Below are 18,498 nucleotides of genomic sequence, written 5' to 3' on the forward strand. Positions count from 1 at the left end.
TATGCAGACCCAGGGGAAACCCTAGGAAGCCAGTCTACAACATACAAACAAGGAGAAAAAAAATAAAAACCTGAGTAAGGAAGTCATAAAGTACATAATGTAGATAAAACAGACTTCACAGGATTAGTCCGGCCAAGTCACAAAGGGGTAAACAAGTGACCAAACACACAACAACTTCAAGGAACTTCCTCCAAAAAGAGGACAGAGGGGTCAGCATTCAGAGGTGCTGCAATATTTTACCCAAAATGTGCATTTTTCAAAAAAATTCATGAGGCAGGCAGAAAACAAAAGAAAAGCCAGAAACCAAAAAAGTATAACCTCTCTCCCACCCACCCCCACGCCCAAAAAAACAGGCAACAGAAACTCACAGGTGCCCAGAAGTTAGATTTCAAAGACAAAGACTTGAGAGCAGCCATTATAAATATGCTCAAAGAACTGAAGTAAAGGAAGGTGTGATGACAATGTCCCATCAAATAGAGAATTATCAATAAAAAGACAAATTACAACCACATGGAAATTCTGGGGTTAGAAACAACAGTAACTACAATGAAGACTTCACTAGAGTGGCTCAGCAGTAGATTTGAACTGGTAAAAGGAAGAATCAGCAACCTTGATAATGGATGAACAGAGACTATGCAATGCAAAGAACAGAAAGAAAATAATAACAGAGCCCCAGAAAGGTAGGATAGCATTATGTCCAACACACACATCATGAAAGTACCAAAAGGAGAGGAGAAAGGAACAGAAATATATTCAAAGAAATAATGGCTGAAAACTTCCCAAATTTGATGAAGAGCACTCACTAATCTACACTTTTAAGAAGCTCGATAAACTCCAAGTAGGATAAATTCACACTGAGAATCATCAAAAGGTTGCAAGCCAAAGAGAAATTGTTAAGATCGGTAATAGAAAAATACCTTGGTCCATTGTGGTACAGCTAACTTCTCATCAAAAACAACAGAGGCCAGACTGTTGAAAGAAAAATGAGGAAAAGACAAGTAAATTTCGACTGGGGAGGAGAAAATCCAGAAAAAGTGTTTGAGAAAAGTCCTTATAGGCAATAAGAATCCTAAGGCAAACAGAGGAAGAATGGAGAAGAATTGCCTCAGCAAAGTCATGCTGAGAGAAAATATGAAGGAAAATACAAGTTTCCGTTGTTAAAAAATTCCACCTAAAACCTGCCTTTTCATTAAAGTTAAACAGAGACAATCTCTCATGCATGTGGCGTGGAAGTTCATGAGAAGTTAACAGATACATTTCTCAACCAGACCTGCCAGGAAGCCACCCTGCATTTAAGGTGATGTATGAAAAATGTTTAGAATCATTGGCTAGTTCTCAGAAAGGAGTTACTACATCATTATTCAGAGCTTGTAAGTGTGTAGCATGTGGGTGGCATGGAAGGCAAAGTAATGTGAGATTAATTCCATAAGGCAACCAGAGAATTTACCCATTCATATTTTTAATTGAAGATGTAAGATTTCAAAGCCCGTAAAAATAGTGAGCACATTTGGCTGAAATGATAGAAGGCTTCCTGAACCCTGATGATTAGTGCTACAAAAGAGATAAGTATATGAGGTGAGAATTTGAAGGTAAATTATGAAAACTTCGGCATAGAAATAATGCAAATGAAATCCACAGAGACCATTTATTTATACAAAAAGCTTTCTCTGGCTCTCAGAAAAGGTTGGAATTTTTTCCCCTGTGTATTTTAAATATGCTTTTACTGTACAGTACTGTTGATCTTGTACAACAGAAGCAAATTTACTAACCAGGTACCAGTGATTTAGATAAAAGACATCTGAGAGAGAAAGGGGGATGGATGGGGCACCAGGGAGCTGAGATGATGAGCTAACTCAGAGGACCTGCTAATTACATTCAGTGCCCTAGATGCGCATCTCTCACCTACATCTACCACTTCCTACTGGGAGACTATAGTCAGATATGGACACAAATTACTACAGAAGAAAATGGCTAATTTACAAAGAAAGTAAGTGGTGATGGTAGCGGCCCTATCAGACAGTGAAGGGAAGTGACCCAGAGGTGTGTAATCCTGATGAGCCATTCGGTAATAGAAGGAATTTTTGCAAACTAACATTTTACTGCCCACTCAAAAGCAAAATAGTTAAATTACAAATATAAAACAAGACAAAAAGAATATTTCCAAAAGGAAATGAATGGTGATGATGGCATAGAGAAATAATGGATATTAAATATATTCAACAAGCTCGTGTTCAGCGTAGAGAGGCTAACAGCCACAGACCTGTGAGGCCTATCAGTTGCTACAATATGGAGGGGCAACTGTCATTTGTTCAAAAGTGGAGACGAAGAAAGCTCACTAAATAACAGATTTTCATAATCACCTTTGCCTTCTCTTGGCAGGCACAGGTCAGGTCAGAGGTTACCTTAAAGAAAGGACGCCTGAAAAGCCACCTTCCTGGGTTCCAAGTCTCCCACTTGCCAGCTATGCCATGTTGGGCAGGTGTTGCACTTCGCGGCACCCTCAGATTCCTCATCCGAAAGTAGCCCACAGATTGCACTTCCAAGGGCACATGGAAGTGTGAGCCCTTAGCTATGAGGAGGCACATTCTACATGCACCTCAGGCTACATTCTATTTGACCAGGGGTAGGAGTGTGACTAAGGACCCCACACAGACCATCAGTTCATAAGACCTTTGTTTTGTTTTGTTTTGTTTTGTTTTGTTTTGTTTTTTCCCTTTTGAAAGGGTCAGAACATCTGGTTCATCTTAAGCAGAGCATTTAAAAATAACCACTAAGGAAGTGTTTATGTTTTCCAGTACTTTTTCTGCTTGCTGCCTCTACTGCTTTTCTCCCTGGATGGGCACCGTGCAGCAGCAATTAGTGCATCAGAGATGCACCAATGCCGAAAGGCCTGCTAACTTCTGGAGTGCTGTTCACCACCCCTACTCAAGAGACCCTCAGTTTTCACATTGCACACTTTTAAAGTAGATGAACATTTGCTTTGTCTATTCCCAGGATAAGTTTGAATAATGGTTCAGACATTTGGAATATCCTTTATGTTGCTGTGCTCCAGGGTACATGCTTTCCATTAAGTGGTTATAAAGATTAACAAATAAAGATGAAGCTACTGTGTGTGAAGCTGCTTCAAATTGTACCTGGCCCTCCGTGAGTGCTTTAAATGCTGTCTATAATTGCAGTGATATTATTTGATTATAACATATTTTACATTAGTACTGTAATCGTCATATTATTCTATTAGCAATGCAGACAGGCAGAGGGAAGAGCGTCTGGCTCTAATTCAGTTCATTATCTCCCTGGCAAGAAATTATCTGGGATCACAGGCAGGAGGCAGGAGCATTGCCACTGACACCACTACGGGGTTCTCTGTACAGCTGCCCCTATTTCCCTGCCCTACTTTTCCAATTAATAGTCAAAGCCACAATGACACACCGAGACACAGTGTATAAGTAAACACATGTGTGACCACACATGAAAATATACCTTTTTTTCTGTACTTCAGCTAGAATGATACTCAGAAATTTAAGAGAAACTTTCCTAAGGAACTAAGAAACAATCAACAGACTAGTTAAGTGAAATATGATACTTTCACTTAGTGGAGCGCACAGCAACCATTAAAAGTGATGGAAAAGACATTCATGAGAATATGAGTCAGACTTAAAAGAAAATGAGTCAGACTTAAAACAGCCTACTCCTATCTCTTAAAAAGAAACATGTAGAAAAGGACTAGAGGAGATTACGTCCTCAAAATATCAAAACTATTTTTGGTGAGAGAATTATAGATTGTTTAAGTTTTTCTTCTTTTGTTTGTTGATGCTTTTCATAATGAATGTATATTACTTTTGTAACCCTAAAAGGAACCCTGAAATAGTGACGTTCCAGGGAAACCACGGGAGGTGGCCGTTTTAATGCTAATTTTCTAAGTCTGATAAAGGGTGGGGTGAGTCTGGATCTAGGAGCAAAAGCCAAAACCTGAAGTCCTGGAGTCAGTGGATCCAAACCACCCATCTCAGGCCGCTGGGCGGAGGTGCCGAACCCAAGCAAGTTAGCGCGCAAGAGAAGAGCTGGAGAACTCATGGAGCCTGAGAGACAAACCTCTACAGATCTCGGTTCGTTACCAGTCTGATCTTCCAAAAAAGCTTCCCACCTCTCATTTGCCACAGTTGGACCCTGCTCAACAACACATAGCCACTCAGTCTCATCAAATGTTTCTTCTAGAAGACAATGGAGCGATTATCGTAGCAAACATTGTGTACAGTGATCACATTTTGGCGGCTTCACCTATGAAGGGGTCATGGTACAAATGGACACCATGGCTCATAAATTAAGAATGACCAGTTTAAAAATATATATATTTCTTTATTGATTTCAGAGAGGAAGGGAGAAGGAGAGACAGATAGAAACATCAATGATGAGAGAGAATCATTGACTGGCTGCCTCCTGCACACCCACTACTGCGGAACGAGCCCGCAACCCAGGCATGTGCCCTCCGCCGGAATCGAACCTGGGACCCTTCAGTCTGCAGGCTGACGCTCTATCCACTGAGCCAAGCCGGCTAGGGCAAGAACGACCAGTTTAGATAGCCATACATTGTAAATCCCCAAGACTATTGGGCTTTCATAAAGTTAAATTTAGAAAATTGAGTATTAAGTCCTTTGTTTTTACTTCTCACATTTCCTTTTCTGTCATTTCATGTAAAGTGTCAAAAGAATGCTAGAAAGTCAACTGCTTGTTTCTTTTGTCCTCTCTCCGGTACAAAAAGGCAGAAGATTGTGTAGTTAATTCATTATCAGGTTAATCTCCTTGCTGCATCATGTCTTGGTAACAAGCTAAATTTCTTTGTAAGAATAGATGCTACTAAAATTATAATTTTAGATCCAAGCAGAATAAATTAAAACACTTTTCCTTCTATTGATAAACTACATATCTACTTGTCAATGATAATTTGGTTTGTTTTGGACAACTACAACTTTACAAATAGTATACTCTACATATTAAAATATATGGAAGTTTTTATAAATAACTAAGAGAAATAAAAAAAATTCTGCCTATAAAAATATTTAAGATTTACAGTTTATTATATACAGGTGGAACAAAAAATATAGAAAAGATTCTTCTCAGAGTACTATACTTTAAATATTGGTAAGTACAAGGCACTAAAACTTTCAAATGCACTCAGAAACACGTGTGTGTGACTCCAAAAGCTTAACTTCATATTTTAGGTAAGATCTTGTTCTTTTTTCATATTAATAATTTGCCCTCAATTTGGTAGATCATGAAAACAGCGATTGGAAATAGGCCTGGAAACAGTTCTTACAGTCTAGAAATAGTTAACTCACATGTACAATGCTTGAAGTTCTAGTTTAGAATCTTAGTTAGCCTGGCCACTTTGGAAAGTAAACCACATTCAGCACATTTAATGATAAGGCAGGGGGGAGTCACACTTGTTCTGAGACTGGGCGGGCACTTGATTTTCCATTCATTTTCCCAACACCCCTGAAGAACAGGTAGATTGTATGATCCAGATACACAACTCTGACTAAACCAGGACATACGGGTATCTTAAGGCTAGACTGAAGAGTCTTGTCTAACTCACTTTTTTGATACCTCACGATATGAATTCCTGATTTTTTTTTTTTTTAATAAAGTAGACTCAGAAGTTGGTGGAGGCAAGAACAAAAACAGGGTCAGAGGCAGGGCAAGATTTTCTACCCTCAGCATCACAGTATCACTCCCCCAAAATTTTTCTTTTAAAAAAAATGTATCTTTATTGTTGAAAGTTATACAGATGTACTCCTTTTCCCCCTATTGACCCCTTCTGGCCTGCCCTCTGCCTCCACCCCAGGTCTTCACCACACTATTGTCTGTGTCGGTGGCTTATGCATAGAAATACGTTGGTTAATCTCCCCACCAATGTTTCTCAAAGTAGGATGGACCCACCTGTGCTAGGATTATCCAGAAATGAATTTCAAGTACACAGCAGCTCTCCTGCCCCCAGTACCCACGGAATGGCTAAATCACAATCTTTGGGGGTAGGACCTGAAAAATCTGCATTTGTAACACACTCCTCTAGTCTAAGAAATGCTGCCATATTTTATGCTCTCCCAAATGATGACTACAGCAGCATGCCATGTCTCTATATAGTTCTCTCTCTTAATGTCACGTATTACAATCTCGGCAAGGTAACGAGATGCTTGAAAAATTACGATAAGAAGCCCTAACACCTGTGTGTGTTGGGGATACAGCGTGACCTAGGGCTACGGAATCACGATACCTGGGTTCTGCACCGCTTTCTTCTGAAAGGTGTTTCCTGGCTCCCTGTACGGTAAATGCTGAAGTACTGTCATTGCGATCTGGAGTTTTAAAGTGTTAAACAAAAAGGCATCAGTAGGGCTTTACAGTACACCTCGCTTACAAGGTGTTCACATAAAAGCTCAAGGTGTCTTTATAAGAGCCGAGTCCAAATAATCTGCAGGAGAAAAAAGTTACTTATTGGTATGCTTCCAGCCTCCTGCAAGCACCATCACTTATCAAAACTCATTCGCTGTGTGGAACCCAAAGGTGTCTGTCACTCAGAACCTGAAACGGAAAAGGTCTGAGGCAAAACGGGCCTCAGGAAAATGAATGAGGACAGGTCAGCTGTTGATACATCTTTGACTACTGCTCATCATCCTACCAAACACACTTATTAACAGTCCTTTTCAGTGCATAAGAGTCACTTTGGAGGCCTTGATTAATTTGATCTTCTCTAAAGGCCTTTGAAGGGCCAGCTCACTTGGCACACTTTTATAATGTGGCATTTTTACTTTCCCACTGCATCAGTTGAATCTCTTCCCCAGTGAGTTTCTGGGCAGCAGAGACAGCATTTTCTCTTCTGCATCTGGCATTCAAGAAGGCACGCACAGGCACAGGGAGCTTTTCCAGAAAGGCCACATCCTACGAACGAGACAACTGAGGCGCAGAGAGATGAGGAGATGCTTATCCTGGGAAGGATGGAAGCAAGCAGCTCTCAAATATGGAAAAGGGATTAGACTGCCTTCACGTGACCTCACTAGACAAATTTAGATGGAAGTCAGAGAAAGACAGATTTTAGCTCATGTAAGAAAAAAGCTTCAAACCATGAGAAACATCTAGAATGGGAAATGTGTTCTTTAAAAAGGAAATTTGCCCAATGTGTGAAAGTCTGGGAAAAGCGATGCAGAGAGAGTTTTGGCCATCCGTTGGAGAACGGACCACATAACCTATATAGTTTCACCCAGCAGAAGACTCCACGAGTCTGTCCCTTGAGATGGCTTACACGGCTGGTAACTGGTAGAGAGAGGATGCGACTCAGCCTTATATCACCATTCCCACCAGACAACATGGATGCCTTTGAAAGACATTGAACTAACAGGTTCTGACAATTCAAAAAGCATGCCATCAGGCTTCAGTTCCAGGGCAAGATGGAGTAAGAAGGACTGACTTCTCCTCCTGCCTGAAACCAGCCAACCATATGACGCATATGTATACATGAGTGTGTGTGTGTGTGTGTGTGAGCATGCGTGTGTTTGTGTGTGTGCAAGAAACAACAATTTTCAAGACTGGGCATCAGGAAATGAAGGGCAGTGATCCCTGACTGGCAGAAAACAAATGCGATGAGACCCACAACTGTCCCAATTTTGAGAGGTTCTCCAGCCCACAATGCAAACCAGGGTGAAGCCTCAGAGATCAGAATCTGAGGACAGCAAGGCAGCTGGCACTTGTAAGGCCAAGTTTGAGAGTGGAGCGAGCTACACATGGTCACAGAGGGAACTGGGCAGGTCCGTAGACAGTCCCCTTGACTATTGAGTGGAGAACTGATCAGCAGAGGCATGTGAAGAAACCAATCAAAACTGCAGAAAGAACCACCCAAGATTCGAGGGACCAGTGCCCAGCACTCACATAGGCTAGGAACAGTGCCTATATTCCCACCAGACATACTAGGAAGCCGTAACTGACCAAGCATTGAGTAGAGAACTCAAGAGAGCTTGTGCCTCAGTGGTGCCAAGTCAGTTGCTTTAGCTACAGAGTAAACATTGCCCTGGTCCTCCCCAGAAAATCTCATAAACCAGACCCAAAAGAATAAAGCTGTTTCCAAGTAATTTAGCTGTATCTAAGAACAAAGTTCAAGAATTTTCATAGGAATATAAAAATACGCAATAAGGTAAAATTCATATCACACAACCAAAGATTACCAAACATGTATAGAAGTAAAAAGAAAAAAAAATCATAATGAGGAAAACAACCAAATAAATACAACCCAAAACTGACACAGATGATAGAATCCTATCTAATAAAAAAGAAACATGGTAATTAGCTGTACATCCGCTACCCTTCCCATTGGCTAATCAGGGCAATATGCAAATTAACTGCCAGCCAAGATGGCGGCCAGCAACCAGGCAGCTTGAAGCGAACATGAGGCTTGCTTGCTTCAGTGACGGAGGACTCCAACGTTCCCCACCTGCCTTGCCGGCCTCTGAGCTTGCAGTTTGAAACATTGTTACAAATATAGAAGCTAAACAAAACCCCAGAAACCTGCTTTCAGCCAGCCAGGATCTCAGAGCTGGAGTTGATACAGTGTTTCACTTATAGAACCCAAACAAACCAGATACCTGCTTTCAGCAGCAGAGGCCTCAGAGCTGGAGCCAGAGCTAAAGCTGGCCCAGAATAAAAAAAAAAAAAGATAAAAAGGAGCAGTTGGGAGCTTCAGACACCCGCCAGCCTGAAAACAGCCCTCAGCCACTCACCCAGACTGGCCAGGCACCCCAGTGGGGACCCCCACCCTGAAGGGGGTGTGAACAGCTGCAAACAGCCATCATCCCCTCACCCAGGCTGGCCAGGCACCCCAGTGGGTACCCCCACCCTGATCCAGGAAACCCTTCAGGGCAAACCAGCTTGCCCCCCACCCATGCACCAGGCCTCTATTCTATATAGTAAAAGGGTAATATGCCTCCCAGCACTGGGATCAGTGGAGCCGCGAGGCCTCCCGGCACCGGGATCAGCATGACAGGGGGCAGCGCCCAAACCCCCTGGTCGCCCTGCGGCTCTGTGTGTGACAGGGGGCAGGGCCACAACCTCCCTATCCGCCCTGCTCTGTTCATGACAGGGGAAGGCACCTCAACCCCCTGATCAGCCCTGCTCTGTGCCTGATAGGGGGGAACTCCCCAACCCCATGATCGCCCTGCGGCTCTGTGTGTGACAGGGTGCGGTGCCCCAACCCCCACCCCCCCACGGGCCCTGCTCTGTGTGTGAGACGGGGTAGAGCCATAACCTCCCCATCAGCCCTGCCCTGAGTGTGAGAATGGCGGCGCCCCAACCCCCTGATCCGCCCTGCTCTGTGAGTGACGGGGGGGGGGGGGGCTCCCCAATCCCCTGATGGGCCCTGCTCTGTGTGTGACAGGGGGGAGCTCCCAACCCTTGATTGACCCTGCTCTGTGCGTGACAGAGTAAGGAGCCCCAACCCCCCTGATGGGCCCTGCTCTGTGTGTGACAGGGGACAGCGCCCCAACCCCCTGATTGGCCCTGCTCTGTGCGTGACAGGGTGTGGCGCCGCAATTTCCAGATCGGCCCTGCCTTGAGTGTGGCAGGGGGCGGTGCCCCAATCCCCCAATCGGCCCTACCCTGAGCGTGACTGAGGGTGGCATCGCAACCTCCCAATCCGCCCTGCTCTGTGAATGACAGGGGGTGGCACCCCAACTCCCCAATCGGCCCTGCTCTGAGCCCAACCAGGGGCTGCACCTAAGGATTGGCCCTGCCCTCTGCCACCCGGGAGCAGGCCTAAGCCAGCAGGTCGTTATCTCCCGAGGTGTCCCAGACTGCGAGAGGGCACAGGCCGGGCTGAGGGACCCCCCTCCCCACCAAGTGCACAAGTTTTTGTGCACCGGGCCTCTAGTTAGTTTATAAGGACATAAAAAGAATTATACAGGATGCTTTTTAATTTACAATGAAAATGTCCCAATAAAATAATTAGAAGTTGAAAATATGTCCTGACCGGTTTGGCTCAGTGGATAGAGCATCAGCCTGTGGACTCAAGGGTCCCAGGTTTGATTCCAGTCAAGGGCATGTACCTTGGTTGCGGGCACATCCCCAGTAGGGAGTGTGCAGGAGGCAGCTGATCGATGTTTCTAACTCTCTATCCCTCTCACTTCCTCTCTGTAAAAAATCAATAACATATATTTTTAAAAAAATAAGTTGAAAATATGACACATTGAAATTGTATTTAATACACTTATACTACTGAACACAGCTTAATCTAACCTCTCTTAAACACATTGAGAACACAGTATCTACAAAAATTGCTGGTAACACAGTCCACTGTAGCCACTGCCCAGCATCATGACAGACTGTGGCACTCGACATCACTAGCCCAGGAAAAAGTCAAAATCCAAAGTGTAGTTTTTATGGAAAGTCAAAAAACCCTAAGTCAAACCATCATAAGTTGAGGACTGTCTGTAATTATATTCCATGTGTTCAAGAAGTAAAATAGACACAGAAAAAAAATTTATATCTATAATAAAAGCGTAATATGCTAATTAGACTGGACATCCTTCTGGACAAAGCCGGGGCTGTGAGGGAAGCCCAGGTCCCAGGTTCTTGCTGGTGGCTGGATGGATCGGGGCCCCAATGGGCCTCCCCCAACTGCCCACAGCCCCTCCCCCCAGCCAGCCCAGCCCCAATCGGTTCTCATTGGGGCAGGCCGGCTGAACACCACCCGTGCAGGAGTTCATGCACCGGGCCTCTAGTGTGTGTTTGTGTGTGTGTGTGTGTGTATACACACATACACACACACACACACACATATATATATATATATTTATATAAATATATATACAGCTCACTCTTGAACAACATGGGTTTGAACTGTGTGGGTCCACTTATATGTAGGTTTTTTCCAACAAATAAACAAAACATTGGGTTTCACGTCTAAAGATTTAACCAACTACAGATGCAGAAGACTGACTTTATTCATTGTTCTACCTTATTTTATATAAGAGCATCCGTGGATATTGTCATCCTTGGGAGATGGGATGGGGGTCCTGGGACAAATTTCCTGTAGATACTGAGGGATGACTGTCGTTAAGATTCGGGTGCTCAAAAGTTATATGTGAATTTGCAACTGTGTGGAGGGTCGGTGTCCCTAACCCCCACATTGTTCAAAGGTCAACTGTATATAGAAAAGATGCAAATCAAACTCCTAGAGATGAAAACTACAATGTCTGAGATGAAAAAATGCACTGTATGACATCAGCAACAAAATATTGCAGAAAAAAAGATTAAAACTGAAAGTACAGAAACAGGAATCTCTCTGAAAATCAAACAGAGAACTATGTATCTAAAAAATAAGATAAATGAGCATCAGTGAGGTGACAACTTCAAGTGAGCTGCTGTAAGGATAATTAGAGTACACAAGGGGAGGAGAGTTGGTGAACGAAGCAGAAAAAAGATTTGAAGAATTGTTCAAATTTTTCTAAACATGAGGAAAACTGTAAAACCACAAATACAAGAAGTTCGATAAACCCTAAACACAAAAATATGAAAAAAATTGCACCACAGCAAATCACAACCAAATTGCTCAAAAACAATGACAAAGGGAAAAAAAAATCTTAAAAGCATTCTTGAGGAAAGAAGACATGCTACATAAAGAGGGTTAAAGGAATAAAAATTTGACAGCATAAACAATACAAAACAAAAAGATTGTGAATCGATACTTTAAAATACTAAAAGAAAAACACTGTAAACCCCAAATTCTATATACAGTATATAACTTTCAAAAGCAAAGGCAACATAAAGGTAATTTCAGACATATAAAACTTAAATAATTCAACCACACTACAAGAATTTCTTCAGGGGAAGAAAAAAATAACAAAGGGAAATCTGGATCTACACAAAAATAAAGAGCACAGAAAATACTACATGGTTAAATATGTGAGATTTTTTTTTTCCTGTTACTAAATTTTATTTTGCCCTGAGCAGTGTAGCTCAGTTGCTTGAGCATCTTCCCATGCGCCAGAAGGTCATGGGTTTGATTCCTGGTCAGGGTGCATGCCCAGGTTGCAGTCTTGATTCCCAGTAGGGGGTCTGCAGGAGGCAGCTGATGGATGTTTCTCATTCACATCTCTCTCTCTCTTTCTCTCTCTCTCTCTCCCTCTCCCTTCCTCTCTCTAAAATAGATAAAAAACATATCTAAAAAATAAAATGTAGTATAATTTAAAAGGTAATTGTTTAAACAAAAATAATAAATATGTACTGTGGGGTCAGTAACACAGATAAAAGAAAGGCATCCTACATAATAAAAGGCTAATATGCAAATAGACCAAACGGCAGAACAACCGGAACAACCGAGCAACCAGTCACTGTGACGTGTGCTGACCACCAGGGGGCGTGCACGGAACATGGCAGGTGTCGGCCAGGGCGGGATGGTGGAGCAGGTGAGTAAGGGTGCCAGACCAAGGCTCCAGTCACTGTCATTGGGGCGAGCCTCTGGTGGTTACTGAAAATTCTTTGCTCCCATGCGCCGCAGTCCCGCACCTGCTGCCGGTACTGGCCCTGCTCGCACCCACAGCCAGTGCCTGGCGCCTGTGCCATCAGTGGGTGCGAGCAGCGGCTGCCAGCCCTGATTGCCCCCGAGGGCTTCTCCACCTCTCCCTAATCCTAAGGGGCGATGGGGACAGCAGCCGCTGCTTACACCTGCTGACAGGCGGTGGCCCCAATTGCTCAGTGGCAGTGGGAGCAGGGCTGCTGGCAGACAGGGGACCGGGGGATGCAGCGGGAGGAGCCGAGCAGAGCCAGGAGGATGGGCTGAGACCCGCCCCTGTGCCTACAGCAGCTTCTCAGCCCACAGTTCCTTTCAAGGTGCATGAATCCATGCAGTGGGCCACTAGTATAACAATAATAACATAAAGGCCAAGAGGGGTAGAAATGAAAGTATACTGCTACCAGGTACCTATGCTGTATGTGAAGTGGTAAATATCAGCTGACCGTAGACTGTGATACATACAGATGAACACTGTACTCCATCTAAAGCAACCACCAAAATTACAAAACAAAAGAGCTATGGCCAGTAAAACAAAAGAGATAAATTCGAATGATAAAAATAACCCAAGAAAAGCGGGGTGGGGGGGGGAGGGTTGAATTACAGAGGAAAAGAGAAGAACAGATGGAACAAATAGAAAGTAAATAGCAAGACAATAGATTTAAACCCAAAGATATCAATGAACACATTAAATGTAAGTGTTCTAAAGCACAACAATATCTGCTTGTAAGAAACACACTTTAAACATAAGGACACTAGTCCCGGCCAGGTAGCTATGTTGGTTAGAGTGTCGTCCTGATACTCCAATGTTGTAGGTTTGATCCTTGGTCAGGGCACAAACAAGAACCAACCAATGAACGCATAGATAAATGGAACAATACCCCTCCCCGCTCCGGCTCTTTCCCTTCCTCCCTCTGTCTCCCTCTCAATATAGCAGGTCCTTCCCAGACAATTCCATCCCACCTCAAGTGCCCCCGTCCCAGGGCTTCACACCCTCCTCTAAGGTCCCAAAGCACCTCCTACATATAGTGCCTCTAATAGCACTTCCCTCACTCTCTTAATGGCTTCTTTTTTGTCTCCCTCATGGTACTATCAGCTACTTGATAATAAGATTCTTATTTTTATTTCTCTTTATATCTCCAATACCCTTCCACAATGCCTAATACAGAGTAAAAACTTGATATATATTTGTTAAATGAATGAACATCAGCTCAGGTGTCCAAAGAATAAAAAACATTGCCCTACTATGAAATAAGCAAAGTAACAGAGGAGACAGACTATAGGTTAAACATATGAGTGTATAATGCACAGATTATGTATGTATGTACGTAATGAGAAAACCTCCTTTCCTTACATGTAACGTGTAGTCATTCAAATGTTAGTGTCCATTTTCAGTCTTAAGCTCCTGACCATGCAGTCCCAAGGCCATGCCTAGCACAGCAGAGGGAGAGGGGCCAATTATTCACAGCCTACTTGCATGTCAGACTCAGCGGCAGGAAGAGGATAAAGTCTGGGCCACCTCTCCCTGCTGAGGAGTGTCACCCATCTGTGCATGGACTGGGCCTTTGACTTTATGAACACACCACACACAAGAACTATGTTCTTGCATCTGGGACAAGAAATGTGCTATGACTTACTGACTAAAGGTTTAATAAGCTTCTGCTTTATATTCATATCAGAATAATTAAATATTAATCATAATTGCTGTCTAATAATAAGATATTAAAAGAGTACTTCAGCATGCAGCTAAACCTGATGAAAGATTATGTATAATGGCTTTCTTGAAGCAACAATTTAAACTAAAATAAGTGGCAGTTTCTAACTGTGCACACCAGATGACTGCTAGGTTTTTGTTAACTTTGTCAATCTTTCCTGGTAACGGAAAATGTATTTTCCAAAAAGATTCTCACTCTCCAGATCGCGCTGCTGCAGGAAAAAGAAAAATTGTCGCAGAGCACACTCCCGGGCTTTCTGTCCATGGGCTGCCACTGAAGGGGAGCGATGCCCTCAGTCCAGACCCAGAAACGGTAGGGAATGACCTCCTCCTGCAGGAAAGAGGCAAGTAAACGAAACACGCTTCTCCCAGGCCAAAAGCATTCTTGCCCCGAATGAGCAAGCTGCAGGAATCACTGCAACCTGCACCGCCAGGAGCATTAGAGGCCAGCCGAACCTCCAGGCGAAACGCTTCACCCACACTGGAAACAAATACAATGCTTTGATAGCAGGAAAAATCACAACAGCGGGAAATAAACTGATAAACAGAAAGTGTGTCAAGGCTATGGAATCCATTTCTAGACATGGAGAAAATTATAGCCGGGTCACTGAAGACTCAGAATTGAAGAAAATATCCTGGTGCTGGAAGTGGAATTATTCTTACATAAACCTTTAAAAGGCCAAATTTCAGTGTCTCAGTTCTGGAAAAATCTAAGATCTGTGGTAACCAAGAACTTCAAATGCACTTCAAATTTCCTTAAACCTGAATCATGTAATCAGGTTGGCTTTGCATGGCCTAATTTCTTAAATGCGGCCATGCAGACGGCCTTTAAATAGCACTTTTAAAACTGATCTCAGAAGTGGATCTCCCTCGCAGATCTGAAGCACAATAAAGGGTTTGAGCTAAGGGGGTCTGCTAAAGCTACCAGAGAGACATCGCCATGAGCTCATCGGTAAAGAACACTGAATTTATAAGTAGAATGTAATACACTTGCTAACTACATACTTGTGGAAAATGTTCTAATAAAGTCGAAATCAAATGGTTCTATACTCCAATTTTACATGTTTAAAAACCCAAGTTAGAATATTTCCAAACTGGAATTGTTCTACTCTAGAATTTCTGAATTACTCAAGATAGATTTTCTCTACAAATATCTGACATTAAACAGGGTCAAGAATAGTCAAATTCAAAAAAATAAAATGCATAAAGCAAAATCCAGCATCACGGAGTATGAAAATCAAACTTAAGAACAAGTGAAATCATAGAAGAAGCAGAAAAAAGAGAAGAAATAGAGTGGGTGATAAGGATGTCAAGAAGTAGATACAGCAACTGGGAAGAGCAAAGGTGACCATGAGGAGAAGAAAGAGGACAATATACGAATAGTCCAAAATCTAGGCCATTCCCTACCCATCTCAGAGGCCCTGAGGGCAGCACAAAGCCACACAACATTCATAATGGAGATGCCCCGAGATAAAGATTTGCTGAATTATCTCCGTACACTCTATTTAGTATACAGCTGACCCTGGAACAACATGGGGGTTAGGGGCACCAACTTCCCATGCAATTGAAAATCCAAGTGTAGCTTTGACTCCCCCAGACTTAAGTTGTCCCTCAGTATCCATGGGGGATTAAAGAATCCATGATCCCCAGTGGTACCAATCCATGGATCCTCAAGTCTCCAGCATAAAATGGGATAAAGGCATACAGTTGGCCCTCTGCATCTGTGGAATTCCAACCATGATAGAAAGCAGTACAGGGATTTATTGGAAAAAGGCCACGAATAAATTAGTGGACCTGCCTGGTTCAAAATGGCGTCGTCCAAGGGCCAACTGTAATAGGGACATCACGGTAAAAAGGGATTTGTAGGCAATATCTGGACAAGACAAGGCCTCACCTTGTATTGGTGGGGGTAGGGGGAACCAAATGTGAACGGTCAATACATGTGATGAGTGTGAGAGAGACAGTATATGCCAAGGGGTTATTCATTGCCTGCTTGTGTTGGGACAGGATTTGCTTTGTATCTGAGGCAGGATTTAGGAGGAAGATCTAAAAGCTGTAAAGTAAATATTTAATGTCAATGAAAACTCTCCTCTCCTGAAATGCATGTATAGATTCATCCAGAAAGTAAAGAATTTTTCATATCAGGTGATGATTGAAATAAAACATTTGTATTTAATTTGAGCCTGTTCATAAACACACCAAATTAACAAATGAGACAGCATGACATACACTCAGTATAACGCAGTAAAATACAGGCAGATCACAGAAAATGCCATCAGGTGCCTCCAGCTTACTTACCCCTGTTTTGTCTGCATTTGTCCTTAGATTACACAGACCTCAAATTCACAAAGGACAACAAAAAGCCCTAGAAAAAGAGCTGAGATCTGAAATTAAATGTCCCTGGGGGAGCTCTACAGACATTACCAACCCGTTCTATGTAGCCCTAAGAGGTATATTCAGCACCAGCGTCAGAGTCCTGAGTAATGCGAATAATAGTTACTCTTATCTCATTTAATTCTCGCAACAGCCTGCTAATATTACAAAAAGGAAAGAGTTAAGAGTCTTGCCCCAGGTAACAAAGCACAGGTGGTGTAGTCAGAATGCAGGGATCACCAAGTTCAAAAGCTGAGGTGCTTTCTATCCCTCTAGCACAGTGGTTCTCAACCTTCTTAATGCCGCAACCCTTTAATACAGTTCCTCATGTTGTGGTGACCCCCAACCATAAAATTATTTTCGTTGCTACTTCACAACTGTAATTGTGCTACTGTTATGAATCGTAATGTAAATATCTGATATGCAAGATGTATTTAGGTGACCCCTGTGAAAGGGTCGTTCGACCCCCAAAGGGGTCGCGACCCACAGGTTGAGAACCGCTGCAGCAGCTCATAAATGTCTGGTCTTTAGGGCAGGTCCAGCAGGGGTGGGCTGACCGCTGGTTAGCAGTGCAGGCGCTGTATCTATCGAGTGGTTATACACAGATGCTGCCTAAAATCCCTTTTTTCCCCCGAGATGCTACAATTCTTTTACCAAAGCACACTGTTTGCATTTCCTTTTCAACACCTTCTGTTTTGTTGAGGCAAAACTCTACCTACAACATCTTTCTCCGCCTTCTCTGGCTCTTCATTGAGGCTCTCCTATGTGGAAAGCAGGATTCTATTTATGCCATTATTCATTTTAATGGTGTGAAATTAGCCTTATACATCAGGAAGGGATGGACAAACAAGAAAGATTCAAGGACCAGAGCTGGCCACCTATGAGATAGCTGATGCTGGGAGGGGGGAAATAGGATGCAAATCTTCCTTCACAAATAAAATTTCCCATTCACACAAAAGAGACTAGAATGAAGACATAAGCAGTGTGAACCCTATCATCTAACACAGGAAAGATGAAATGCACTGCATTCACTCGTTTTTATGATGGGTAAATGACCATACACGTTTGCCTGGGTGAGAAACCATAAAAGGACAATCAAGTGAACTGGGGATTTCAGCTCCTGCTGCATCTGGCAGAACCAATGGCTGGTGCAGCTCAGAGGATACGGGTTCATGAAAAGGTGCTGGGATCACAAGCAGTGAGGAGAGGTTTAAAGGAGAACATCAAAATGCATTGTCTATCACACCCTCGTGAAAACTCCACACCATCCTGAGAGAACGAAGGTAACTGGTTTAAAGATATGAAAAGAAGTGTGATCCCAGAAAAGGGCACAGGATGGGGACGAGGAGACCTGAGATCCAGGCCCTACTGAGCGAGTCCCCAGAAAAAAAGAGATAAACTCTCAAATAGTATAATTCTAAATTTTACTTAAAATCTGAAATCTATTGCTTTGACCAGTCTTTAGCTCTAAATCTCAGAAAAACTTTTTCATTAAATTATTCATAATTTTTTTAAAAGTGGAGGTATTCTAAACAGTCACATTTGTTTTGAAAAGTCAAATTTATGATTATGATGTCGAAATCTGACCTTAATCAATCTCACAATTATTTGGTCTCACAAGCATTTTAAATACCTTCATGAAAAGAGGTTCACCAAGTCTACCTGTTAAAAAGTATTTTCATTGTGTTTTTTTTCCCTTAAACTACAAAATCCGTAAAATATTTCCTTTCCCATAGACAAGTGGTTCTCAACCTTGGCTGCACATTAGAATCACATGGGAATCTTTTTAAAATCCTGATTTCTGGCTTCCAGGTGATTCTAATGTGTAGCCAAGGTTGAGAACCACTGCCATAGACTGTAGCTG

The 18,498-nt window shown here is 42.8% G+C and overlaps 1 protein-coding gene across 2 annotated transcripts in view; it reads right to left on the reverse strand.

The window, feature by feature from the left end:
• Positions 1 to 18,498, reverse strand: part of SH3GL2 (SH3 domain containing GRB2 like 2, endophilin A1) — a 182,230-nt gene that overhangs the window by 56,904 nt on the left and 106,828 nt on the right. The window contains exon 1 of one of the 2 annotated variants that reach the window (XM_059656586.1): positions 6,272 to 6,339. The exons of the other annotated variant lie outside the window; for it this stretch is intronic. The gene's annotated coding sequence lies outside the window, so the exon portion shown is untranslated. Of the gene's footprint in view, positions 1 to 6,271; positions 6,340 to 18,498 lie in introns of those variants that run through there. 2 annotated transcript variants of the gene reach the window in all.

Source organism: Myotis daubentonii, chromosome 11 (genome assembly GCF_963259705.1).
Source record: "Myotis daubentonii chromosome 11, mMyoDau2.1, whole genome shotgun sequence".
Classification (NCBI taxonomy): Eukaryota; Metazoa; Chordata; class Mammalia; order Chiroptera; family Vespertilionidae; genus Myotis; species Myotis daubentonii.